This window comes from Apium graveolens, chromosome 8 (assembly GCF_009905375.1).
Source record: "Apium graveolens cultivar Ventura chromosome 8, ASM990537v1, whole genome shotgun sequence".
Taxonomy (NCBI): domain Eukaryota; kingdom Viridiplantae; phylum Streptophyta; class Magnoliopsida; order Apiales; family Apiaceae; genus Apium; species Apium graveolens.
The window spans coordinates 77863306-77890502 of record NC_133654.1 but is presented as its reverse complement, the minus strand read 5'-3'; positions in this window follow the sequence as shown (position 1 = coordinate 77890502).

Genomic DNA, 27197 nt, shown 5'->3' with positions numbered 1-27197 from the left:
AAGAAAAGAAAAGAAAAAATTGTGTTAGTATATGCAGAATTGACAAAGGGTGAGCTCTTTAATACTCGAGTTATTAAGTTCTAGGGGACTTTGTGCCTAGTAACCTAAGGCTTGTATACTCTGGGATCCGCTAACGTAACGCTCACTACATGGGTATTATTGTATAAGTTTTTCAGGACCTCATTCATTGCACGGTCAAATAAGCATTTGTGTTTGATGTGTTTCAGTATTATAGCATGAATCCTTGTTAACTCTAGTAAGATTGAGGTGTTGTGAGTCATTATGTGTTTAACGATCTTATATTCATAAACTTGTGATTGTTTTAGCGAGAAATAGAATATGATTATTGATCTAGTGTTGGGATTATATCTGTTAAGCGTCGCACACACACACATTTATGGTTTATAAGTTGGTTTGTGGGATTTAGTTGAACTCTGTTTTGAGTAATTGCATTCTTAGAGACATTTGCTTGTTGATTGGTCATGGTTATTCTGAGGGGATCGTTGCATGTTCATATTAGTTGAGTTCATGCATTCGTTGTGTTTTTAATATTGAGTTTATTGATGCTTGAGGACAAGCATCGATTTAAGTTTCGGGGTGTGATAAGTGGAATTACATCCACTTGGAACGCTTCATCTCGGCTTAAGTTGGTGTTTTGGACTCAAATATGTGGTGTTTTTAATGTGTTTTGTAATGAGTTATTTCAGGGCACTAGGCAGAAGGTGGAAGGAGCTTTACAATGATATTATGCTAAAAAGAGATCAGGAATGGAGTTGCGGAAGATCGCATAAATAATGGAGCTCAAAAGAAGTAAATTCAGAAATTTCGCAGAAGAAGAGCGCGCCTGCGCCTGAAGCAGGGTGGCCGCCCCAGTATGTCCAGAGAAGGAGCGCGCCCGCACTAGGTAGAGCGCGCATGCGCCAATCAGTTGCAGCAGAATCTTGTTTCTAGTACAATTCTGATATTTTGAGAGCCTAGGTCAACCAAGAGCCTATATATAAAGATAAAAAGACATTTTTAATAACAAGGAAGCTAGTGAGAACATTAAGAAGACCTAGAGCACACAAGACGGCTAAGGAGAAGAAAATTTAGTTTCATACTTTTATGGATTTCACTAGTTGATTGTTCTAAATCTTTAGTGTGTGGTGATTTATGATTTCCTAGTTTGGTTGTGCTTATTCTTCTTTGATGCATAGCTAACATCTAAGATTGTTTGTTAATTTCTATTGAAGCGTTAGTGAATATAGAGCTTTAGAACTTGCCATGCTAGCATGGGTTTATGATGAATTGACATTCATGATTCGTAGTGTAAATTTAACAATCTTACACACCCTATGTAATCACAATAGATAACCTGTTCTTAACACGTTATGTTTTCAAATCTTAGAGACATATGGAGTCTAAGCATAATTGGTGTCTATTTGGCTTCTATCTTGATTGTGGATGCTTAGTAGTAGGGTATACATATATCAAAAGATAGCGTATACTAATTTCATGTTATCCGATTAGTTATCATCATCATCGCATACTATTGATGAAGATATAAACTTTGAATGAAGTATTTAATGAAGTTACAATCCCATGTTTTATTCTCATATAAGTAAATCAGTTTTAATCTCTTAGTTAATGCATGCTAGTATAATCTCTTAGGTAGTTAACCAACTCAAATTTGTTACTTGTATTAGCTGTGAACGATAATCATACATTGTTGCATAAGTGCATAATCTGAACTTAACCTAAACCAATCTCTGTTGGAATGAATTTGACTTAAATCTTATACTACTTGTGCTCACGTATGCTTACGTGTATTTTCGCGTGTGTTTTAGTGCATACAAGTTTTTGGTGCCGCTGCCGGGGATCTTTGTTAAATTTTAGTAGTCATTAAAGTTCACTGATTCGGATTATTTTCTTACAAGGTTTACTATGTTCGTGTGTTTCAGGTACTCTAGAGAGCGTGTATGCGAACACGTTCTCAATATCATAAGGAAACACTGGACGGAGTTGAAGAAGATAAAGTAGTTGAAGATTTGGAAGAAGAAGTTGAAAAAGTTTAAGAAGTAGTTGAAGAAGAAGAAGTAATTATTGCAATGGGAGAACCATTAGCAGTAACGAAAGCGTTGATGGATTATTCTCAACCAAAGATTAATAAAATTTGATCTAGCATTGTCAGGCCAGCTATCACAGCTAATACCTTTGAGATCAAGCCTGGAACAATTAAGATGGTACAGAATTCAGTCCAGTTTGGGGGTTCTCCAACGGAAGATCCCAATATGCATATTAGGGATTTTATCGAGATCTATGACACCTTCAAGTTCAATAATGTTTCTAAAGATGTTGTGATATTGAGACTTTTCCCATTCTCTCTGAGGGATAAAGCTAAGAGTTGGTTGCACTCTCTACGACCAGGTTCTATTGCGACATGGGAGTATCTTGCTCAGAAATTCCTTACTAAATTCTTCCCTATGGCAAAGACAGCTGCAATCAGGAATGCTCTTCCTCAATTCGCGCAACAATCAACTTGATCTTTATGTGAAGCTTGGGAGCGCTATAAGAAGATTCTTAGGAAGTGTCCTCATCACGGAATGCCTGACTGGATGGTGATTAATTGCTTTTACAATGGTTTGGGAGCACAGTCAAGACCTATGCTTGATGCAGCATCAGTTGGAGTTTTATGGGCTAAGAGCTATGAGGAAGCTTATGAGCTAATTGAGATGATGGTTGCGAATGAATATCAGAATCCAACTCAGAGGCTACCACAAGGCAAGGTAGTAGGAAGTCTGGAGGTGGATACATTTACGGTTATCGTTGCGCAGATAAAGGTGTTGACTATGAAGGTCGATTCTCTGACCAACTATGGTGTTCAATAGATAATGAGTGTTTGTGAGCTTTGTGCAGGATCGCCTGCGATGGAGCAATGTGCTCTATCTAGTGAATCATCTCAGTTTGTGAGCAACTTTCAGAGGTCGCAACAACCTGTTCCTTCTACTTATCATCCTAAAAACTGCAATCATCTTAACTTCAGGTGGAGCAATAATCAGGGTGGTATGCAATAGCCATAATAATCGTACCAATAGTTTGGAAACAAGCAATTCAATTCTCCTAGTTTTCAACAACAATATGCACCAAGGCAGTAATTTCAGCCACAGGGAACGCAACAATAATCTCATGGAGGTGCCGGTCAATCTTCTAATGAAAAATCTAAATTGAAGGAATTGATGCTTATGTGCAAGAGCCAAGCGGTTTCAATCAAAACTCTGGAGAATCAAATAGGGCATATTGCTAACGCCTTATTGAACCGACCTCAAGGAACTCTTCCAAGTGATACAGAGGCTAATCCAGGACAGAGAGAAGTCAAAGAACAGCTTAAGGCAATCACCTTGAGATCTAGAAAGATCACGAACCCTCAAAATCACGAAAATGAAATTTCTGAAAAAAAATTTCTAGAAGGAAGGAGCGCCCGCGCTCAAAGCAAGCGCGCCCGTGCCCTGCGAAATTCCAGAAAATGCAAATTTTTGGAAAACAGGTGATCATAAGGGTGACGAAGCGTAGCCAAAGAAGAAAGTTATCGAAAACACTCCTCCTAAGCAGAATACAGGGGATAAACAAGTCTATCCGCCTCCTCCATATCCTAAAAGGCTTCAGAAGCAGAAGTTCGACAAGCAGTTTTCCATGTTTTTGGAGGTTTTCAAGAAGTTGCACATTAAGATACCTTTTGCGGAAGATATAGAACAAATGCTAAGCAATGCTAAGTTCATGAAGGGTATTCTATCTCGGAAGCTAAAACTTGAGGAGTTGGAAACCATTGCTCTAACGGAAGAGTGAAGTGTTGCGCTGCAACAGAAACTTCCTCCTAAGCTTAAAGATCCAGGAAGCTTCACGATACCATGCACCATTGGAAATCTATCTTTCGACAAGTGTCTGTGTGACTTGGGAGCTAGCATCAATTTGATGTCATTGTCTGTCTTTAAGAAACTTGGCCTTCCTGATCCAAAATTGATAAACATGTCTTTACAACTGGCTGATCGATCCATCATTTATCCGCGAGGTGTAGTGGAGGTTGTCTTGGTTAAGGTGGAAAAACTCATCTTCCCTGTTGATTTTGTCATTCTGGACTTCGAGGAAGATAAGAAGATTCGTATCATCTTGGGGAGACTATTCTTACCTACTGGTCGAACTTTAATTGATGTACAAAGGGCGAGCTTACTATGAGGGTTCAGGATCAGGATGTCACGTTTAATGTCTTCAATGCCATGAAATTCTCTACTGATGAAGAGGAGTGCTTTAAAGCAGAGTTGGTCGACTCTGTAGTGACTTCGGAGCTTGATCAATTGCTAAGGACTGATGCCTTAGAGAGAGCCTTGATTGGGGAATCTGATAGTGAAGATGAAGAGGGAGCAGAGCAGCTGCAGTATTTGAATGCTTCTCCGTGGAAAAGGAGATTCGATTTTCCATTCGAATCTCTTGTATTATTAGAGCTTAAAAATTCTTAGGAGCATCTCAAACCATCTAATGAGGAACCACACTTGAGCTTAAACCACTGCCTGATCACATGAGGTATGTTTTTTTAGGCAATGCATCTACTTTACTTGTTATTATTACATCTGGCCTTTCAGGTAGTGATGAAGACAAGCTCTTGCAAAATTCTGAGAGAGTTTACATCAACAATTTGATGGACTATAGCAGATATCGAGGGAATCATCCCTTCTTGTTACATGCGTAAAATTCTGCTTGAGGAAGGAAGTAAACCAACCGTTGAAAAATAGAGAAGACTCAATCCTATCATGAAAAAGGTTGTGAAGAAGGAAATTCTTAAATGGCTGGATGCAGGGATCATCTATCCAATTTCTAACAGTTCATGGGTGAGCCCAGTGCAGTGTGTGCCTAAGAAATGAGGCATTATAGTTGTTGCTAATGAGAATAACGAGCTCATTCCTACTCGGACAGTCACAGGGTGGAGAGTATGCATAGACTATCAAAAGCTGAATAAAACCACCAGGAAGGATCACTTCCCTACTCCATTCATTGATCAAATACTTGAAGGCTGGCTGTTATGAGTATTATTGTCTTATGGATGGGTATTCGGGCTATAATCAGATTTGCATTGCCCCAAAAGATCAAGGGAATACCACTTTTACTCGTCCTTTTGGCACTTTCGCTTTCCGTTGAGTTTCTTTCTGACTTTGTGGTGCACCTGCTACTTTTCAGAGATGCATAATGGCCATATTCTCTTATATGATTGGAACTAATATGGAGGTATTCATGGATGACTTCTCTGTGTTCGGGACTTTGTATGACGAGTGCTTGCATAATCTTAGCTTGGTGCTAAAAGATGCGTTGAGACCAATCTGGTGCTCAACTAGGAAAAATGTCACTTCATGGTGCAACAGAGTATCATTCTTGGGCACAAGCTGTCTAGCAAGTGTCTTGAAGTGGATCAGGCCAAGGTGGGGGTTATTAAAAATCTTCCTCCACCAATCTCAGTTAAAGGAATCCGCGGTTTTCTTGGTCATGCGGGTTTCTATCGGCGATTCATCAAAGGCTTTTCCAAAGTATCTAAACCCTTGTGCAATATGTTAGAGACGGATGTCCCTTTCAAATTTGATGAAGAATGTTTAGCTGCTTTTGAGAGCTTGAAGAAGAGTTTGACTACAACACCTGTTATTACTGCATCTGATTGGAATGAGCCCTTCGAGATGATCTGTGATGCTAGTGACTTTGTAGTTGGAGATGTTCTTGGCCAGAGAAAGAAGAACATATTCCATGTGGTTTACTATGCTTGTAAAATGGCGCTCAGCTGAATTATACTACTATGAAGAAGGAGCTCTCGGTAATTGTCTGTGGTTTCAAGAAATTTCGATTTTATTTGCTTGAGACAAAAGTGACAGTTTTTACTGATCATGCTGCTATTCGATACCTCGTCTCTAAGAAAGATTCAAAACGTCGATTAATTTGATGGATTCTATTGTTACAAGAATTCGAGATGGAAATCAAAGATATGAAAGATGAGCAACTTTTTGGGGTTCAAGAATAAGAACCATGGTTTGAAGAGGACTTGACACAGGCTTTGGGTACCGCTTTCTGGGCCTCTGGTGTCGAGGTCAATTGGCCTGTATTTGGAGCTGATTCTGTGTACCCGCCACCTGATACTCCACCTGAGGAGGGTGATCCTACTGACGACTAGGTATGCCCTGTATACTTATTATTGCCTTCAATGGGGACATTGAATAATTTAAGTTTGGGGGTGATAATATAAGGATTAGTAGTGTGTGTTGTGTCCATATAGATTCATATTGCATGTTTAGTGTAGTTCATTCATATTTTTGGTTTGCATATTTGTTCATGTTTGTATGTGAGTCCATGTAGTTGCATTTGCATGCATATAACATGATCCCTTAGGTTGAGCTATTTATAATTGATTGTTTGATGTTAATTTGAGTGTAGTGATGTCAAATAGAGGGATGATTAAGTCCTAATGAATTGATTTGCATGCCCAGAAACAAAGTTTTTACAAGTCTTATAGGTTGCTTTTGAACTAGATCATGATCATACTTGTTTGTTGTTGAAATTTAATCACTTGGTTATATTTAGAATTTTTATGATATTCCTGTAATGACGTAGGAACACTGAATTTTAAACTAGGGGAAATCTTGGATTCCTTGCTAATTGTGAATAAAGCTAGGCATCAAATGGCTAGTAGTCAGGTCATATTTTTATGAGTAGTCTAGGGTTGAATGAGATGAAGCGAAACACACTCATTCAGAAATCAAAAAAAAAGAAAAAAAAAAGAAAAAATTGTGTTAGTATATGCAGAATTGACCAAGGGTGAGCTCTTTAATACTCAAGTTATTAAGTTCTAGGGGACTTTGTGCCTAGTGACCTAAGGCTTGTATAGTCTGGGATCCACTAACCTAAAGCTCGCTACATGGGTATTATTGTACAAGTCTTTTGGGTCCTCATTCATTGCACGGTTAAATAGGCATTTGTGTTTGATGTGTTTCAGTATTATAGCATGAATCTTTGTATAACTCTAGTAATATTGAGGTTTTGTGAGTCATTATGTGTTTAACGTTCATTTTATTTATAAACTTGTGATTGTTTTGGTAAGAAATAGGCTATGATTATTGATCTAGTGTTGGGAGTATATCTAATAAGCGTCGCACACACGCACGTTTCTGGTTTGTAAGTAGGTTTATGGGATTTAGTTGAACTCTGTTTTGAGTAATTGCATTATTATAGACATTTGCTTGTTCATTGGTTATGGTTATTCCAAGGGGATCATTGTATATTCATATTAGTTACATTCATGCATTCGTTGTGTTTTTATTGTTGAGTCTGTTTATGCTTGGGGACAAGCATCGATTTAAGTTTGGGGGTGTGATAAGTGGAATTTTTATCCACTTGGAACGCTTTATATCGGCTTAAGTTGGTTATTTGGACTCAAGTATATGGTGTTTTTAATGTGTTTTGTGTTGAGTCATTTCAGGGCACTAGTCAGGAGGTGGAAATGAGCTTTACAATGATATTATGCTAAAAAGAGATCAGGAATGGAGTTGCGGAAGATCGCACGAATAATGGAGCACAAAAGAAGAAAATTCAGAAATTCAGCATAAGAGGAGGGCGCCCGCGCCTGAAGTAGGGCGGCCACCCCAGTATGTCCAGGGAAGGATCGTGCCCGCGCTAGGTAGAGCGCGCCTGCGCCAATCAGTTGCTGCAGAATCCTGATTCTAGTACGATTCTGATATTCTGAGAGCCCAGGTCAACCAGGACCCTATATATAAAGATAAGAAGACGTTTTTAATAAAAAGAAGCCATGGAGAATATTAAGAAGGGGACCTAGAGCACACGGGATGGCTAAGGAAAAGAAGATTTAGTTTCATACTTTTGTATTCTTCGATTTAGGTGATACTTTTGGATGTTTATTTTATTCTTGTTCTAAACCCTAGTACTTTATTTATTTTTTGCGTAGTATTCTGAACTTATTAGTACCATGTTTTTATTGGAACCCATGATGACGATGCGTTTGATCATGAACTAATCGTTGTCATGGGGTTCTAGCGAATTTATCTATGAATTTCAATAGTTGATTGTTCTAAATCTTTAGTGTCTGCTTATTCGTCTTTGATGTGTAGCTAACATCTAAGATTGTTTGTTAATCTCTATTGAAGCGACAGTGAATATAGAGCTTGAGAACTTGCCATGCTAGCATAGGTTTATGTATGTATTTTCATGCATGATTTGTAGTGTAATTTTAACCATCTTACACGCCCTATGTAATCACAATCGATAACTTGTTCTTAAACTGTTATATTTTCAAATCTTATAGACATAGAGGGTTTAAGTATAATTGGTGTCTATTTGGCTTCCATCTTGATTGCGGATGCTTAGTAGTAGGGTATATGTATATCGAAAGATAGCGTATACTAATTTCGTGTATCTGATTAGTTATCTTCACCATCGCATACTATTGATAAAGACATAAACTTTGAATGAAGAATTTAATGAAGTTAGAATCCCATGTTTTATTCTCATATAAGTAAATCAGTTTTAATCTCTTAGTTAATGCATGCTAGTATAATCTTTTAGGTAGTTAACCAACTCAAATTTGTTACTTGTCTTAGCTGTGAACGATAATCATACATTGTTGCATAAGTGGATAATCTGAACTTAATCTAAACCAATCTCTACGGGAACGTACTTGACTTAAATCTTAGACTACTTGTGCTCACGTACGCTTGCGTGTATTTTCACGTGTGTTTTAGTGGGAACACTCTGACCAGCCAATTTCAGGACAAAATCGATATGTTTAGGTCAGGTTTTCAGCTGGATTCGATTCAAAATCGATTGAACAACTCAAATCAACCATTCAATTACCAGAATCAACCCGGAATCACAACCTCCGATTAAACCGGACTATTTTTTGGCCAACTAGAAAAATCACTAATTTCTACATGAAACTTCACGTTCTATATCTCAAATCAAAGTTTATTAACTGTACAGTAAAACCCCTAACACCTAACTAACCTCAGATCACTCAAAATCAAAAACGTATAAATCAAAATTTCGTATAAACCCTAACAATTCAACTATCAATTGCAGCTATTGTTTGATGAATTAATTAACACAAATCAATTTCAAACTATCATATAAAGCTATTCAAACCATCAATTTCATCAGATAACCCAAGAATCAAAATCCCCTAATTCGAACATAAACCCTAGAATTCAAAATTGAAAATCTATGAATTAAAACATGAAATTGATTACATAAACTGAAAAAACAGATCAAATCCTTCAATTTAAGTACTTACACAACTGTACTTGATGCCAGAAATCGATCAAAATCTTTTCTTGATTGTTTAACGCGAAATCAAAAGTCCGACTCGAATTCCAGAGAATTATCTGATTTTTTAGTATTTTTAATATCTAATTATAAATAATTAATAAAAATTAGGGTATTTATAGTAGTAAAAATAATACTCCTAATTATATATAATAAAATTAATTGGCCCTTAATTTAATAATTTTTTAGTATTAATTTATAATTTTTAAATATCCAATAAATACAAAATATAAGCCAAAAATTCGCAAAAATTATGAATAATCAAAAAATAAAAAGAAATGGAATAATTGAAAGTCCCATGATTTTATAAAAATAAAAATATGATTTTTGTGGGGATTTTAATACCAGAAGGGGCCCGGAAAAGTCATTTTTCGCGAAACGAGAAAATTCCTAAAAAAACTGAATGTTCAGAATAATGATATGGTACAAGCCAAATTAGGAAAAATAAGGCTAATTATTTTATTTAAAATATCCGCTATTAAAACAAAGTTTGGGTCGTATAACTTGTGATACGAAAGTATTTAACAAAAAATAAAATACCCAATAAATACCCAAAAAATACCCTGACGACACAGAACATATATAACACATAACAGCTAGGGTTTTATGACTAAACACACTTAATGACATAAAAAAACATATAATTCATCTTTATTAAGATAAAATACAAGCGTAATTTCTCAGTCGTTATACATAATCTCATGCTTCCATCCTTCTTCTTAACAAATAACACCGGTGCACCCCATGGGGATACACTAGGTCTAATTACTCCTTTTTCCAATAGTTCTTGCAATTGCTTCGCTAATTTCTCTATTTCAACTGGCTCTATTCTGTATGGGGCCTTAGATACGGGTTCCGTTCCAGGTGTTAAGTCGATTTTAAACTCAATTTCTCTATCTGGAGGAAGTCCTGGTAACTCATTTGGAAACATGCCTGGAAACTCATTGACCACCAAAATATCTTCAAGTTTTGCTAGCTCCTGACCTCTAAACGATATAATGCTTGTAACCTTGTCGCAATAACCTTTTAGCTTGAATCATCGTTAAAAACTTCTTTGCTTGCCTTTGACCTCTAAACGTCACCATTTTCTCATCCAGCATCTTCAAAATTACCTTCTTATTACAACAGTCTATCTAAGCATCATGCTTAGATAACCACTCCATTCCTAGAATATTGTCAAATTCTCCTAACCTAAATGATATCAAATCAGCATAAAACTTATTTCAAGAAATCTTAATCTCACAATCGGTACAAACTTGGTTAACAAAAACACGTTCTTAATTTTCTAGTTCTACAGTCACGATCACAGTTAACAATTCAACTGGACAATTCAACTTATCAACAAAATGTTGAGAAATAAACAATCGAGTTGCTCCCGGATCTACTAATACTTTAGCATATAAGATTTCACAGTAAGCGTACCTGCCATTACATCAGTATCCTGAATAGCATTATTCACAAACATAACATAAACTCTTGCTCTTGGAGGCTCATTCACTATCGGAGTAGATCCCATGATTCTCAGCGCATTACTGACTGGGGTCGGTGTTTTACAATCCTTCACTATATGCCCTGGTTTGCCACACTTAAAACATGTAAACCCAATTGCTGGAACCTTACCTGCTTGATTCCTGATAGGTTGATCTTTATTTTTTTGCTCTCTGGCTGGTTGATTCTGGAACTCCCTTGAATAGTGCACCTTCTGGTTGCATCTATAACATACCACATTCAGTTTATTATGAATTCCTCCGTGTTTCTTTCCATATACCTGGCACTCTGGTAAAGATGGCCATTGCTGACTTGGTTGATTTCTAATGGTTGGACGGTTGCCTTGTCGTCCGTTGCCCATATTTTTCTTCCTAAAATTAAAATTCTTCCCTGGCTCTTTCCTTTCTTCTGATTACTAAAGTATGGAAACTTCCATGCTTGTGATTGTCCTTCACTTCCCTCAAACTTTTTTTTTTACTTTCCTTCTCCTTTTGTGATATTGCACTTTATGTTCTTCAATCATAGCTTTATGTACCACCGCTGTATATGTGTCCAACTCAAATATAGCTACTTTCCCTCTAATTCATGGCTTAAGACCTTGTTGAAATCTCTTAGCTTTCTTCCTGTCTATGTCTACATAAGATGGAACAAACCTAGAAAATTCCTTAAACTTACTTTCATAGTCTGCTATTGACATATTCTCCTGCTTGAATTCTAGAAATTTCAATTCCATTTGATCCTGAACAAACTGAGAAAAATACTTATCTAAGAACAACTCCTTGAATCAATCCCAAGTAATAACATCTGTACCTTACAATATTTTAACATTCTCCCACCAATAGGTGGTTTCATTCTTCAGGTAATAACTTGCAAACTCCGTCTTTTGTTCCTCTCTCAACTTGACTAGAGCAAATGACTTCTCAATCTCCTTCAACCAAACTCTTTCTCCAATTTGATCTAAAGAACTCTTGAACTCCGGTGGATTTACCGCCTGGAAAGTCATAAAAGTAACCTGGGGATTATCCTATCTCTGCTGTTATTGAGTCAGGTTAATTGTTTGTTGGGCCAAGATCTGAAGAATCTGGGCCACCGTTGGTCTATAGGACCTAGATTTGCATTCTAGTTGTTGTTGTCATGATTGTTGTTATCATTGTTGTGGTTGGTTTCTTCGTTCTTAGTGGTAGAACGGGTGTTTCTTCTGGGAGGCATCTTCTGTAAAGAATCAAACAACTTACTTAGTCTTTAAATCAAATCCTTTTTACAAAAAGTTTTTATAAAATCGAAGTATTTTATTTTGAAAACATTTTCAATCATTCAACTAACTAAATTGCATGCTTCTTTACAGAATGTAAACAGTCAAGGGAAAGGGTATATATTATCACAAGAGTTTATAACTGGTGCGGTAAATAAAGTTAGATAAAACAGATGCGCTAATGTAAATGACAATACTGGAAAAGAAAAGGTACTGATATATATATATATATATATGTGTGTGTGTGTGTGTGTGTGTGTGTGTCACAATTGGTAGTACAAGCGTGAAATGCTTCAAAAAAAGCAAAAGTACAACATGCCCACCCACTAGTCAACAAGTCTAGTCTATAAATACAAAACGAAAGTCTTCTAATATCATACTACATCACTACTATACATATCACATCTGACATAACAACACTATCATCTAGCTCCAAGGAAACTCTGGACCTCCAATCTCCTCCATAACCTATCCGGCCCACTTCAAAAAAGCATCAGGGGTGGCATACTCACAAGTAGCTCCATGTAACCTGGCAGCAGCTACCCTCCCGAACAAATCAATCATGTTTCTAAGCTCCCTTTCACCTCTCTCAATATCTCTGGTACTCACGATATGTTGTAGCTCTCGAATCTGTCCCTGCAACATCTGTCTCTCCATAAGATAGGCCTCAAACTGATGGTATGGTACAGGGTGTGATGTAAACTGAAAAGATGCACTCACAGCTGAATGTCCAGTAGAAACATAATCTGTAGGTGGGGGACATCGAATAGGTGGTCGTGTATCAAGGGATGATGGTATAGCTCGAAGAGGTGTAGCGGTCACAATAAGGGGTAATATAGCTAATACTGGTGGAAGAACAGGGTGTGGATCAGATCTGGGTGGTGATGGAAGTCCATGAACAAAATGCTCAGAATGATCAGATGGTATAGGGATAATAGGATTTGCCATAGTTGTTATATGAAAATCAACACCGCAAGATAAAAATCTCAAATCGCAACAAGAATCATACCAAAAACCTACTATAAAGTTGCACTCAACCTCTCGACATCCTATCTTTCAGTTATGGATAAAAACTAGGGTATATGATTGCTGTATTTATTACTAAGGAACGTGAGCTTCGAGGCTCGATTTGACTGCTCTTGTATTCCGTACCTCAATCTGCCTTAACAAGATGCCTACGTACCTTGCTGATTGCCAAGGATCAAGTCAAAAAACATAGTTCTGATTTGTGGGGTGAGACCCCTTATATAGATGTTGAGAGTCCTTGAATAGGACTTGGGTTAGGAGACTTGGTGGGTAAGTCTCTGAATTAGAATTGACTTTGGAGTCCTAGGAAGTAGGAAGCTGATTCCTTATCCCTTGAGGTTCCTTGGAGGCAAATCTACAAGGATTTATATCCCCACTAGGACTTATCTTAATAGCTGTTTTTCTCCCATATTAATTAATTATGAAATTAATTAATATTCAGGGTTTTAGGCCTTCTTTGTTCCATCAGGCCTGATCTGATCCATCAGGCATGATCAATGTGTTAACCTTTTTGGTCTGAATATCATACATCTTCTTATTGGGCTTTACAGCCCAAATCATGTATAATTAATACAACATTAACTACGTAATCAGGATTTATTTATTCCCTATCATTTGCCCCCCAACTTTTGGGAAATAGTGACTAGGTTTCGCAGAAGTTAAGTTCATTCGTTCCCTTACAGGGTATCATTTTTGCGTAAAGTGTGGAGTGACCTACACATTTACAATGATTTACTTTCATCCCTTTTATTTAGGACTATCTTAATTTGCAGGAATTTTTCCTTAATTCTAGGATTTTTCCTTAATTTTCAGGAATTTTTCCCTTAATTATGGGATTTTTCCTTAGTTTTCAGGAAATTTTCCCTTTATTCTTGGATTTTTCCTTAATTTTCAGGATTTATTCCTAATTTTCTGAAAAATATTAATATTTTCAGAAAATATTTTAAGGAATTTCCCTAATTTTCTGGAAAGATTCAGAATATAAAATTCTTTTTTCAGAAAATATTTTTTCTTTCTTTTCCTCTTTTTTTTTATATATATTTCGACTAGGAATCCCATTCGACCAGGATCCTGGTCGAATTATCCATCAGTATGCCTTGGTCGACAGGATTTCGAGCAGGGACCATTCGAGCTCAACTCCTGGTCGAATTTCGGCCAGGATTTTCACCTTATATTTATTTTTTTATTATTTTTTTTCGAGTAGGAAATTTCAATTTCGGTCAGGATTTTTTGTCAGAATTCCTAGTTTTGACCGAATTAACTTCCCTTGGTTGCCCTAATCGAGGCCCTGTCGACCTCAAGAGTTTCGACCAGGAATCCTATACAGTTTCTGGTCGAATAGGTTTAAATTCTGATCGAATTAAGCCTTTTATTTAGCCCCGGTCGCAGCCATTTCGACCTCAACTCATTCGACTAGGAATAAAATGTAAGTCCTGGTCGAATTAGGTCAGGAACTTGGCATATAGTTTTTATAATTCCACATATTTGGATTTGGGCCCTTAAATCTGGGCTGGATTTCTTTCAACTCAAATTTGGGCCTAAGATTTGGGCCCGAATTCCTTCATGGGTGCTTAGTATTGACCCTGGGCTTTTTCTGAACTGGGCCTTCATCTTGGGCCATCCCCCTTTTTGACTGGATTCTCCTTCAAAATATTCGGGCCTTAATTCCGGCGTTTTTGTATTTGGGCCTTAAACACTTGGGGTTTTCAAGATTTTTCTAGAATCGGGCCTTATATCCGAGCCCAAATTCCAGGTTCTTCTAAGGTTTTTCTGGATTCTTCCAGAATCTTCAAAAATTTAAGTTTTTCACTTAATTTTTCCAAGAATTTCCTGGATAATTCCTAGACCTTCTCATTTTTTGGGCCCAAATGGGCTTTCTGAGGCCCAATTTGGCTTTCAGATGCCTATATAAGAGTTGAGGGGGAGTGTGTTTCTTCACACTTCTCATTTCAATCCTCAAACTCCCAAACACTCTCCTCTTCTCCCTCCTTCCTTATTTTAGAAAATATCCGGCCAAGTCCCATCCAAGGTTTCCAGGTCCTTTCAAGCTTCGTCAATGAATGATAAGAATTCTGAGAGAGCGGCCAAGATAGCCTCGTCTTTAAAATGAGGTAAGGATATCGAAATCCGCTCTTCTTACATGTCTCTGATCGATATGATTAATAATAAGGGGGATGAATATCCCTCCACTGCACATCTTGATTCTTTTAATCATTGCAATACTTGGCACAACATAGATTATAATAAGTTAAATGCACGTTATAACGTTCTTCCTCCTCTTAGATTAGTTCCAGTTTTTTGTGGTGACCGTACTTGCCACTAGAAACTCGACACTCTTTTTATTTATACAGATGCCCTCGATGCTGGGCTTAGTTTGTAACACCCCAAAATACGGGATCGGGGATCCGGGTTGTCACGAGTTCCATTTCCCTTAATAACACCCAATCTTAATAAACAACCAACTACTGCGTATTGTGACCCCACAATAAACACACACACCACAAGTTATAGTCTCAGAGATGAACATCAAAAAATAACACAAGTCATCTTATTCCACAATTATAAGCCATTACACCTCAAAAGGGTTTCTGAATAAATTTACATTTCTTTGCCATTATTACAATTCATAAATATACATAAGTCTGGTACATCAAAAGTTGAAAGCCTAGCCTATTGGTAGTTCCTACCTCAGCTACAGCGACATCAACGCCTATAGGAAACTGCGGAACGTTTCCTATCCGCTCGCGAATTGGGAGCATGGTCCTGTTCATCTTGTCTTTCTGATGTTGTGTGATGAAAGAAGAAAGCAAGGGTGAGCAACAAGCCCATCGAAATAATATGCATAATAATTAGCAATATATGAGCATTCTCATAGTACTCATGAAAGTCTTGGTCAAGAAGAAATGAACCAAGTTTGACCTCTTAATGCGACGAAGTCACAAAATATTCAGTATATATAATTATATACTTTTCAAAATCTTTGAAATCCTCTGCCATGTATAATATACACAGAGTTCCAGTTTATAACTGTATAAAAATATCGTTGCAAGGTGATCTCATATATCTAACCTTGTCTCAATGTTTTTCTGAAAATCTTTGTCATGCATAAGATAATCATTTACTAGATATAAGTTGAAAAGATGAAGTTACAAGATACTCCAATATACTTATATCATTTTCGAATACTACTTGAACTACCACCGTTCAAGGTATAAATAGTTCATCACATATATGAAGCTACAAGGCATAACTTGTATAGAATCAATCTTTGAAATATCATTCAAAAGAAATGAAGTTAGGAGATACTTCATTTGATGGAAACATCATTTTAAAAACTCGACCCTGCCAACACTCAACAATCGCCCAGCCGTAGCCTTTCTATCGAAGTGCTCTGGGTAGTGTTGTAGAAGTATCCAACTGGATGATGAACTCATTACGGGAGTTTGCCACGCCAGGAAGACCACTTACGATGATCAGTCGTAGTAGTGCAACCCCACCATTTTCTACATGTAGAGGAGAACCTGTCGGATTTACTTGTCAACCGAACACTGGACTCCTAAGGAATGGACCGTCTTAGCGGAACTTCCGGGCCATTTGGGCCAATATAATAAGGCTGGGCCGGCGCTACTCGACCACTTACGCCACTCCTAGTTCAGATGAAATCCATGACCCTGAAACGTAAAGCTCGTCCCCCCTTTCCCCAAGTAGAAACTTGTTGATATGGCTCCACCAAGAAGTCGTATCTAGTTGGAAAGGAAAACTCACCGATATTTCCTAGGCGATGCCTGTTAATAGATTAACTTGTTCCAAGAATTTTACTTCCCGAGTATTGGGTAAGTAATCAAAAACTCTTTTATCAAAATAGCAACCTTGTTGCGAATATAAAATACACCACAGAGCTGGATCCCTCAGGTTTTGAGCGAGTATTTAAATCCCCTTCGAAAGGAGGATCATAAATATAAAAATGAGTTTTGGGATCCGCCCTAACTTTTTAAAACCATTTTGAAGAATCGAAAACATTTTTAAGAATGTTTGGAGTAATGCTGATTTAATGAAATAAATCAGTCCCGATATATTAGAAAATATCTGAATATTATTATTTAAATAATATTCCCACAAGGATAATCCTTATAAAAATAATTGAAGTAGAAGTTTTAAAACTTATACTTGAAATGAATAATAAATAACCAAAGATATACTTATACGAAAGTACTATCTTTATTTGAATAATCAAAAGTGAGTTTGATTATCGAAACATTATTCTTTAAAAAAATAAGAATATTATTTAGTAAATAAGCGGAGTCATAAGTCCTCGAATGAATATTCAAAAATAATATTCATTAAATAAAATAAACGGAGTCATATGTCCTCGAATGAATATTCAAAATAATATTCATTAATATGAATAAACGGAGTCATAAGCCATTGAATGAATATTCCAAATAATATTCATTAATAAAAATAAAGTTATCGAATAAACCTTATTCAATTCATAGTTTTGAAAACTATCTATATATATATATAAATAAATATATATATATAAATAAATATATATATATATATATTATACTCGGGAACATCGACTCCCGGTTTTAGAAAATGTTCACCTTTGGGTCCCCTATACTAAGGGTATAAGCAATTACTACTTATCTCTAGCATAGATATTATGCAACTAATAAGCATTTGAATCAACAGATATATATATCAAGATTACGAAATAGACATGCATATATACCATATCACATGCTCCAATATATCGCAAGATTTGCTAATTAACCATCATGCATTTATCACAAGATTATGCATATACATATGTATACATCACAACAACAGTATAACGGATAGAAAACTTGCCTGAGCGACTGGGGGTGATAAATGGCTTGGGACGAGTCTGGTAAACTATAAACAACATATAAGTTGGAATTAAACCAAAGTCGCTTATGAATCTATACTTTAACCAATTAGACCCTAACGTTCGCTTTTGTGCTTAACGATTCACTTAAGTCGCTCGAGTACCCTCGGCTCCACCATTTTTAATAAATTAACCATTAAGGGTTTTAAGGCGATTCTTTTGCGAGTACCCTATCAACTGCCTAATCCACTTAACATAATTGTTTCATACCCCAATTAGTCATTTAAAGGCCTTAACCAAGGTTTCAAAGTAAGGCGAGGGGTAAGGGTTCGGTCGCGAAACGCCGTTACTTAAAACGGTCGTTTCTCCTAAATCGTACATCGGATTCAAGCGAACCACATATCAAAACGAAGCTCGTAACATGAACTATCTAATAATGGCAATGGTAAAAACCTAACAGTGAGTTCATGGGTCCTGATGTTAAGAACAAAAACAGTCTAAAGTAAATTGGGCATTACGACGGCTATGTTTACGCGATTACCAAATTTTATCCTACTCCAAATCAACCACAAATCAATCACAATTCAACCATACAACCAAACTCCATCCATACATCACTACAACAGCCCCAACACTTCAAGTTTTCCAATTTATATTATTCTCAAACATGAACTAAAACTATTCTTAAGTTCATTATCTAATAACCAAGATTTACAACTCCAAAAACATCACAAAACCAACTAATCTCTACATATTCAATCACCATGCTTCTCATGAACTATCCTACTCATAATAAGCTCTTAATATTCAATAACAATGCTAGGTTAAGAGATTATACCTTCCTTGGTGAGTAAGAGTAACTATAGAGCTTGGAATCACCCTTGAAAGTCCTTACCAAAGCTTAATCTAACCAAAAACACAAGATCAAACAATTTAAATTTCTTGAAAACACTATTCACTCTCTTCTTAAATGATTTATTGAAAGATATTGTGAATGAATTTGGAGCTTAAACTCCTAGGATAGCCATAACTAATCATAAGGAACCTTGGATAATTACCTTGCAATTTAACAATGGTTGGATCTTGGATTTTGAAATTTTCCTCTTTGAAAAAGAAGAAAAGCCGAGAGCTTCTCTTGAATAATGAGAGTCAACTTTGTTTTTGTGTTTTTTGATTTATTTGGCTTGGTTGATCCACTTTTGTTTTGATTTATTACCTTTTATCCATGGTGAATTTTGTGTGGTTTATAATCAACCAACCCTCCTTCCTTTTTGGTCATGCTTAGGTCATCATTCTTATGTCATCTTCCCATGCTTGTCCTCTTCTTATTGATTTGATGACATCATCCTCACTAACCTCTTTGATTAGCTCATAATTACTTGGCTAATGACCGTTGATCTGTTATACGGTTCGCTTAACTTTCGTTTTCGTTTATCGTTTGAGGGATCATTCCCGGGATCTTATTACTTGGGTTCCCTTAACCTTTCTCAATATATTATATTCCTTTTATGATCCTTTCTTATAATCCTTGAATTTAAATCCTTTTTATCCTGTTCCCTTATACTCAATTCTTTCGGTATCTGGTGGATTTTCGGGAAAAATCAAAGTGTTCGAATTTGGATTCTGACGATTTTTACATACACTTATATCCCATATAAAGTACTAATAAGATCTCAGAATAACAATAGAAGAACCCCTACATAGTGTGGCATGGAAAGTTTTCTTATTCAGCATAATCAGCAAAACACTATTCATAAGGGTTACTAAAAGTTCAAAAATTTTGGGGTTATTACAGTCTCCCCTCATTAAAAGGATTCCGTCCCGGAATCAGGAAAAAATGAATAGGGATACTTTCTTAGCATTGCACTTTCTAACTCTCAAGTCAATCTTCTCACATTGTGGTTCTACCATCAAACTCTGACTAGTTTGATAGCCCTTCTCCTAAGCACTTGTTCCTTTTCAATCTATAACCCTTCCTGGTTGCTACATGTTCAGGGGTAGGGCTAGCTCATATGCTAACTTCCCAATACGTCTTAATACCTCAAAGGGTCCAACAATTCGTGGGCTTAGCTTTCCTTTCTTTCCGAACCTCATCCATCATTTCCAAGGGATACCTTTAACATTACTAGGTCCCCTATTTCCTATTCCTTGTCCTTTCGTGTCAAATCAACATACTTTTTATGTCCACCTTGGGCTACTACCAGCCGTCCTCTGATTAGATCTATTATATCCTTGGTCCTTTGGACTACTGCGGGTCCGAGCATCTTGCGCTCTGCAACATCATCCTAACATAAGGGAGATCGACATTGTGTTCCCTCAAGGATCTCATAAGGCGATATCTCGATACTGACATACGATCTATTATCGTAAGAAAACTCAATCCGCGTTAAGTGATCATTCCAAATTCTTTCAAGTCTATTGCATAGACTCTCATCATAGCTTCTAGCACTATAGCTTTTGCTTCTCAATACCCATTCTTTTCCAGTTCGTAATCGTTACTATCTTCCGTACAGGATACTATTCTAGATATACCTTTACTCGCTAGAGTTTTATAACCTCTAAATAATCACGTTAACCTAAGTATCACGAACGTGTTAGATTCGGAATACCACCGTACTTGGTACCACTTCATCTCTAGCTGCCTCCATCTTCGAAAGCTTGGTCCTTCATATAAAAGTAAAAGAATTTATTGAGAGATCACTATGATCATGAACATTGTTACATTGCATAGTTAGTACAGAAGGTGGCCAGCCTTTAGTACTTGACAAGCAATTAAACAGTAGATGGTATCCTACTAGGATTCTATCACACACATCGATAGTCATTTGGCAATACCCCCCCTTTTGAAAGGGTTGTTCTTCTCAGCTTATATGAAATAAAAAGGAGAGAAAAGAACGAATTGAAGAGAATTGTATATATATAAAATATACTGTCACAAAATATCTGGCTTGGAATCTACCTCTGAACTATAGAGGTTTGTCATAGGAGAACAAAATATATACGTATATATATCAACATCAGGTATTATAGCATCGTATTTCACATGCTTAAATATTTACTAATCCATCCATCATTTTATGGACCCATGCTCTTGCTCGAGCTTATACACAATCACCCTTGAAACTCCCTCGACAACGAAAATCGAATCTGAGATTTCATTCTAGACCTCATCGTTACTAGAATCCATTTCTATACCGCAACCTTCTTCGTATAGTAATACGACTCTCTATTAATAAGAAGGAATAAGTATTCAATAGGTAGATAATCTACTTAATTAGTCTATTAATGATAACTTATACACCACCACGACCCGATTAGTGGTACTCAATCCCAACATCCATTCTAATACAACTCTCACGGTTGTAATCAACTCATTACTCGCAGAATCATTGCTGCATTACTGTGGTCCATCGCTGACCTACTGTAGTTATTCATTTTCTATGAAATCTTAATAGCTAACCATACGGAGTCCATACATGTCGTATCAAATTCTTCTAAGGAGGTAACATGATCATCGTTCATGATTCATGAAGAGCACTCCAGATCCTGACGTACTTTCATGACATGAAGTAGATAAAATTGCAGAAGAGTTTCAATCAAAGCAACGATAGCAGGTTAATACCATTCTTAATCATATGCCTTCAATAGAAGACTTAACTCAAAGGTTTGTTTAGTCCTTTTTGAAACATGGTCCTGGATTATTCTCAAGATAGGACCTTCTAAGATAGAAAGCCCGCTCACGGCGATTACATGAATTAAATCTTTACCAAACTACTATTACGGTTGAGTACCGCACAGTCATCAGAAGGAATGTCAATCTTTCACACCATAATACAACCTGCACGAAATTAACCATTATCACTATATTCCTCTGGCACGAGCGCCGATAATTGTCCTCTTACACTTAAAGTGTTGGCCACTTCATTGGCCTTTCCTGATAGTAATAGTTCTTTATAATCAATGTCTTTTAAACGATCTCCAACTAAATTTTCTACCTCATTTCAAATCACTGCTTATGGGAAAATGCTTTTCTTAAGTCCTTGTGATAAAATAAGTAAAAAAAAATTACCATTATTTTTTTTCCATAAGTCGCTGCCTTAGTCTTTAAATGTAAACATTATCATGGCTGACTCTCGATTATACTTAGGACATCTTTTATCTTGGGCCCTTCTTGCTTTAATAATTCTGACCTTCATTGGTTCAATTTATACTTCTATGGTTTAACCCGTGCCCACCTGGCATTATTATAATTACGCCATATTTCCTTCATCAAAATTTCTATTCTTGAGAACTTTGAATACTACCTTTCTCCTTGTAAAACCTCTAAGGTTATCCTTAAATCCTTCATCAGGTACACCCTAGGCACAGGGCATATCAAGATACCATTTACTAATACCAGAATTATTGTCTATATAGTTCTAAAAACTTTCTCCACTAATCCTTAAAGGTTGTTGTTACCTTAATCCTTTCCAATTTATACTGTCAAAACTCATACTATCCCTATTAAGGGTGAAATGCCAACCTTTATGCATTCCCCTAGGATTCATTCTAAGTTACAGATGTTCTATCCTTAATTCCACCTTTAAAAAGGTACATGCATCCTTCCATGGATAAATCAAGTCATATGTCCTTGATATATTATCTTATTTAATCATTCCCACCCAGATAGTCTATACCAATTTCACAATAGCATCTTTATTCAAACAGAGGTCAACCCATATGGCCTTTAAAAGATAACAATGGTTACCCGCTTTTCTTTCCTAATTTGGTAATGACAACAGGGATGTTCTGGAAGATATTGGTCATGTTCAACGTGAACTTCTTCTTAATAACTCCTCATTTACTTTTGTTGATTATCTCAACAGTCATCTCAATATTGGGATATCTTTCATACCTGGCATCTCCCTTTCTGGGTATCATGCCACCGGTCTTACATATACTTCACATTCTTGAAGGTCACTTCCTTCATCCCATTTTCCTAATATCTTGTTATCCTGTCTCCTCAGTCCATCCGTGTTTTCTTATTAGCCCATCGATCTATCTCGAAGTGTCTTCGAATACTCCCAACTTAAAGGGGATACAATATACATATCACTTATGCCTTAAACTATCAACTTTAACTCATGGTGAATCACCCTCATCCCGACAATTACATACTTTTCTATTTCTATTTCTATGAGTCTTTGGAGTTTCCTCATACCCAACTCCCTTATCATTCCTCAAACTTTATTGCCTTTATATTCCTTTTCACTTCAGTTTCTTTTATTTTCATTTCTATTACAACCATTTCATGAACCAACACAACATAAGCATTGATTTCAAACATCACGTCGTTCTAGAATTCTTGTCCTCCAGACGAATCTTGACAACTTTTACAACTTAGATTCATAACTCATCATACTCGTCCGCCTTTGTTCTGGCTCTAAAGCTTTTACACTATCTCTATAACCTTGGGAATTACTTTCACGAAAACAATTGACTGAACTTTAATCAGTTTATTATAACCTCTGGCTCCGTGCCTTTCTTGGTCTTTCACCAGCAGGTGGCCTCTCTTTTAGAAAGGTAAGTGACAAAAACAGTCTTTTTCGCTTTGTAAATTATTTAGAATCTCAAATGGTTCCTATATTTCCTTTATCCAGGCTCTTGCCTCGACTGGGTCACCTTGTTCCTTGGAACTCTGAAAGCTTAGCGACTTAAAGGTCATGAAAGAATTTCCCACCGCATTAATTCCTTAAGGTGGTGGTTGGGGTAAAAGTATAAGTTTTGTTTAGGCATGTCCATGAATTGCCCCATAGGAGTACCGTCCTGGTTCTCCCTATCTTGCTCGACTTCGGTTTTCTCAGTATGAAATGTTTTCTCATCCTCCCCATAATCGGGGCCATCCTACATATTTTAAATCCTCATTTTCCACTTCATTAAGTTATGGGTTCCTTCTATCTTGATGGTGACCTCCCTGACTGTCACGTTCAGGGTTTACTGTAAATCTTATTCCTCAAACTAGGGCTTTCATCTAAGATCTCGTCTTTAAGCTCTTGAACATTTGGAACCCAAATTCTGTAGGAACACCTCATTATTCCCTTATCATCTTTCTCGGTATTAATCTCTTCTCCAGTCATTGGCTCTCTGCCTTCATTCATCACTTTTATTGGCACAATATGATCTTTTCCAATAATTCGGGCTGCATTACAATCTTAAACAGCTTTTCGGTACCGGCTCCGGTTACCTTCACTTCTATTTCCATTTTCTCGAAATCTATTATCAACTCTCCCAAAGACATTATCATCTTAAGTCTCTCCTTTACACTAAGGGCATTAGCCACCATTTTGGCTTTCCCTGGATGATAAAGAATCTCATAATTATAATCCTTGATTAGCTCTAACCACCTCCTCTGGCGCATGTTGAGCTCTTCCTACGTGAAAACGTACTAGAGCACTCATGGCTTATGTAAATCTCGCACTTCTCTCCATACAAGTAGTGCCTCAAATTTTTAGGGCAAAACTATTGCCACGAGCCCAAGCTCATGGGTGGGGATATCGAATTTTATATTCCCTTAATTGTCTTGACGCGTACACGATTACCTAGCTGTGCTGTATAAGAAGCACCCTAATTCCTTATGCGAAGCGTTACTACACATCACAAAATCTCCTTTTCCATCCGGCAATGCCATCATAGGGGCCGTCACCAATCTTTGCTTCAGTTCTTGAAAGTTGTTCTCATATTTCTCTGTCCATTCGAACTTCTTAGTCTTACGAGTAAGCCGCGTTAAAGGGGCTACTATCTTTACGAACTTGAACGAACCTCCGGTAGTGACTGACCAATCCTACCTCTGGTAGTTTTCCTAACCATGGTTATCAATTCCTCAGTGGTCCTTTATTCATTCTTGTCAGGATCCCCCACGGGATCCTCCTCAGCAACAATCCCTTCTAGGACAACATCCTCAACCGCTACATCCTCAATATGAACATCATCCGGTCCCTCGTTAGGATGCTCTATCGGATCCACAATCTGATCCCCAATATGTAGTAAAACATCATCGCGCTGTTGCTCCTCAAACTCAGGGTTCAGAGTCCCGCTACAATATACGATAACGAACTACGCTTCTATCACGATATTTATAAGGGTTCCCATAAGGGTTTTAACTGTCAGTACTACGTTAGGTAGCCCGACTATGAACTTGGCAAGAGTTCTTATTATCTTAGTGAACTTATTATCATAACGCCATATCATCTATGAGATTTATAACGCTTCGCTCTGATACCATTTCTATAACACCCCCAAATCTGGGGTCGGGGATCCGGGTTGTCACCAGTTCCATTTCCCTTAATAACACCCAATCTTAATAAACAACCAACTACTGCGTATTGTGACCCCACAATAAACACACACCACAAGTTATAGTCTCAGAGATGAACATCCAAAAATAACACAAGTCATTTTATTCCACAATTATAAGCCATTACACCTCAAAAGGGTTTCTTAATAAATTTACATTTCTTTGCCATTATTACAATTCATAAATATACATAAGTCTGGTACATCAAAAGTTGAAAGCCTAGCCTATTGGTAGTTCCTACCTCAGCTACAGCGACATCAACGCCTATAGGAAACTGCGGAACGTTTCCTATCCGCTCGCGAATTGAGAGCATGGTCCTGTTCATCTTGTCTATCTGATATTGTGTGATGAAAGAAGAAAGCAAGGGTGAGCAACAAGCCCACCGAAATAATATGCATAATAATTAGCAATATATATGCATTCTCATAGTACTCATGAAAGTCTTGGTCAAGAAGAAATGAACCAAGTTTGACCTCTTAATGCGATGAAGTCGCAAAATATTCAGTATATATACTTATATACTTTTCAAAATCTTTGAAATCCTCTGCCATGTATAATATACACAGAGTTCCAGTTTATAACTGTATTAAAATATCGTTGCAAGGTGATCTCATATATCTAACCTTGTCTCAACGTTTTTCTGAAAATCTTTGTCATGCATAAGATAATCATTTACTAGATATAAGTTGAAAAGATGAAGTTACAAGATACTCCAATATACTTATATCATTTCTGAATACTACTTGAACTACCACCACTCAAGGTATAAATAGTTCATCACATATATGAAGGTACAAGGCATAATTTGTATAGAATCAATCTTTGAAATATCATTCAAAAGAAATGAAGTTACGAGATACTTCATTTGATGGAAATATCATTTTGAAAACTCGACCCTGTCAACACTCAACAATCGCCCAGCCGTAGCCGTTCTATCGAAGTGCTCTGGGTAGTGTTGCAGAAGTATCCAACTAGATGATGAACTCATTACGGGAGTTTGCCACGCCAGGAAGACCACTTACGATGATCAGTCGTAGTAGTGCAACCCCACCATTTTCTACATGTAGAGGAGAACCTGTCGGATTTACTTGTCAGCCGAACACTGGACTCCTAAGGAATGGACCGTCTTAGCGGAACTTCCGGGCCATTTGGGCCAATATAATAAGGCTGGGCCAGCGCTACTCGACCACTTAAACCACTCCTAGTTCAGATGAAATCCATGACCCTGAAACGTAAAGCTCGTCCCCCTTTTCCCCAAGTAGAAACTTGTTGATATGGCTCCACCAAGAAGTCGTATCTAGTTGGAAAGGAAAACTCACCGATATTTCCCAGGCGATGCCTATTAATGGATTAACTTGTTCCAAGAATTTTACTTCCCGAGTGTTGGGTAAGTAATCAAAAACTCTTTTATCAAAATAGCAACCTTGTTGTGAATATAAAATACACCACAGAGTCGGATCCCTCAGGTTTTGAGCGAGTATTTAAATCCCCTTTGAAAGGAGGATCTTAAATATAAAAATGAGTTTTGGGATCCGCCCTAACTTTTTAAAACCATTTTGAAGAATCGAAAACATTTTTAAGAATATTTGGAGTAATGCTGATTTAATGAAATAAATCAGTCCCGATATATTAGAAAATATCTGAATATTATTATTTAAATAATATTCCCACAAGGATAATCCTTATAAAAATAATTGAAGTAGAAGTTTTAAAACTTATACATGAAATGAATAATAAATAACCAAAGATATACTTATACGAAAGTACTATCTTTATTTGAATAATCAAAAGTGAGTTTGATTATCGAAACATTATTCTTTAATAAAATAAAGAATATTATTTAGTAAATAAGCGGAGTCATAAGTCCTCGAATGAATATTCAAAAATAATATTCATTAAATAAAATA